A 3,215-nucleotide genomic window follows, 5' to 3' on the forward strand; every position below is an offset into this window, starting at 1 on the left:
TACTAACTATTCTAACTCACATTAAGACTTATAAACATATTACATGTTTTCACTAATTTTTACATACTGTAAGTAATTACAGTTCGACAACGTTCACGTTAGGGTCACACAATCAATTACCTCCTAAATATATCATCTCTATTTTCAATATCTGAATACACAAAGAAACTATAATCTTCTCCTTCACCTTATCGGTCTCTTCCTTACAACAATTCTGTCATACCAATAACTGTTATTTCCACCAATATATTCACCCTCATAATCTCCAACTATAATACTGCGCCCTCACAGCTTTCAACACACAATTGCCCTCGTTCCAATCACTAGAATTCTTCACACATAATTGCCATTCATGTTACAGTGTTTCACACAAACACAGACTTATTCTCTCTGCTGAACTACAATTAGATTTGAGCATTCAATCTTTTTTCTTTTCAAATAATACCAATCACATTTCCATTCCATAATTCACTTCACAATATTCAGAAACTCTCAATCCTCTTATTCAAAGAAAATAACAAACAAAAGAAAAGAGATAGCACCAAGCTTATTCCGGCTCATACTATCACAGCGATGGTCCTCGACTCATGACTATCACAGTCTGGCACCTTCATTAACTTCTACAACTCCTATATACTTTCCTCTGATTCTTCAGATTCTAATTGTAATTCTGTAATTAACCACTTTTAATAACTAAATCACTCATCCATCCTCCTGAATTTCCTATTATATGGACTATTAATATATTTTATCAATATCTTTCAAAAATGAATTAATATCTATTCTACAATACTTATGAAGAAATTTCAGCAATAAATATCTTTATGTGAGACAATGGCATGTTAGAATAAGCTCTATTATAAAAGAGATTGTTGTGAGAAGACAAACAAAAAGAATCAGATAGAAGGATGTCTTGCATATATCCAAGATCAAGAAAAACCTCCTCTCTATGAGTAAATTAGTTTTACATGGTTGTAAGATGCAATTTCATAAAAATGAGTGCTTTGTAAAGACATTGGATGGAGTTGATGTTACCAAGGGCTTTAGAGATGACAACCTTTATTTCATCAAGTGCAAGATGTTGAATGGAATTAAAATGGGTGCATTTGTTGAGTTTCTACTTGATCAAGACTTATCATCAAGTCAAGTTTTAACATTTGGCATCAAAGTCTTGGTCATTTGAATGCCAAGAGTATGAAGGAACTCCAATCCATGGTAAGTGATATAGATTTTAGTCAATTTAGCCACAATACCAATATAATTACTTGTGAAGGTTGTATTCAAAGTAAATAATTACAGAATTGTGAAGGTTGTTTTCAAAGCAAATAATTACAGAATCTAAATAGAGTAGCAATACGTACTAGCAAGTTGTTGGAGATTATAAATTCAGATGTTTGTAGACCTATGAGAACGCCATCAGTAGAAAGAACATGGTATTTTGTCACATTCATTGATGATTTTTCAAGGAAGATGTGGATTTATATCATGAAATGTAGGAATGAATGCTTTTTTAAATTCATCAAATTTAAAGTACTTGTGAAAAAGTAATTTGATTGCAAGATCAAGGTGTTGTACATGGACGATAGAGATGAATACATCTCAAAGCATTTTGATGAGTTTTTAAAGATTCAAGGCATTGCAAGACAAACCTCTACTCTATATATTCTATAACAAAATGAAGTTGCTAAAAGAACAAATCGTACCATTGTAGAGATAGTAAGGGATATGCTACATATACAAAATCTTGAGTTTGAGTATTGGGTGGAAGCCAAGGTAACAACAATATATATAAGAAATAGGTACCTTACAAGTATACTTACATCAAAAACTCCCAAAGAAGCTTGGAGTAGGATGAAATCTTGTATTTCACAAATAGAGACTTTTGAATGCATTGCCTATACAAAGATACCAGATTGTATGAGATCCAAATTTGATGCAAAAGGTACAAAATGTATATTTGTTGAATATTGTGAAGGCACCAAGGCATATAGACTAATGGTTTTGAATACCAAGAAGATCATCAAAAGTCATGATATAGAATTTTTGGAACATAAGAGTACTTGTGAGCTTTTGAAGATGTATTTAAGTAGGAGTAATAGTGTGTTTGTGGATATATCTTCAATTTCAGCAAAGAAAGAAAAAGATGATGATAATAAAGATGGTGTGAATGAAGACGAAGAAACAATGAAGATGAAGAAGAAGGCCTCTACAATTCCTAGGACTAGCAATGAAGATGTTGAGGATGTTAAAGATGATGATGGTGATGAGGAATATTAGCCTTTAAGTAAAAAAAGATAAGATTTAAGAAAGAAGAAGCTTGAAAGCAAGCATGGAATACAACAAGATGAATCATCTTCAAATAAAAAGAAATATCCTTTGAAAAATAGAAAAAAAATTAATGAATAATAGAAGAACCACATCTTTTCTCAAGTAAGTGAAGAATATGCCAATATTGCACTTCTTACTGATTTATTAAATTTGTGTGATGCAATAATGTCCATAGATATAATAAAGTAGGAAAAGGCGATGGAAGATGAATACAAATCACTCATGGAGAATGGAACATGAGAATTGACTCAACTTCCTCTAAATCAATCTTCAATTGGTTGTAAGTGGGTGTTTAGAATCAAAAGGATTACGATGGATAATATTTTTAAATATAAGGTAAGATTAGTTGCCAAATGCTATTCACAAGTTATTGGTGTTGATTTCAATGAGATATTTGCTCCCATGGCCAAATTCACCACTATTACAACCATTGTAGCAATTGGAGCAGCTATAGACTTGGAGATGCAACAAATAAATATGAAGATGGCTTCTTTAAATGAAAAGTTAAAAGAAGACATCTACATGGATCAATCTCAAGGATTTATTGAAAATACCAAACAACACCTTGTTTATAACTTGAAATAATCCTTGTATGAATTAAAACAATCACTAAAAGTATGGTACCAAAGTATTGACATAGTATTTATGAATGAGAGATTTGTAAGTAGTAAAGCTAATTATTCTTTGTATGTGATGCAATCAAATGAATTTATATTGATTTTCATCCTCTATGTTGATGATTTGATTATATTAAGTAACACCATGAAGAAAATGGATTAATTGAAGGCAAAATTAGAGGAAGAGTATGAGATGAATGACTTGAGTGAATTCCAATATTATTTAAGAATAGAATTTATAAGAGATTGTGGTAATAAGACCATTATAAT

The sequence above is a fragment of the Physcomitrium patens genome, chromosome 1, assembly GCF_059467195.1.
Source record: "Physcomitrium patens ecotype Gransden chromosome 1, ASM5946719v1, whole genome shotgun sequence".
In the NCBI taxonomy this organism is placed as follows: Eukaryota; Viridiplantae; Streptophyta; class Bryopsida; order Funariales; family Funariaceae; genus Physcomitrium; species Physcomitrium patens.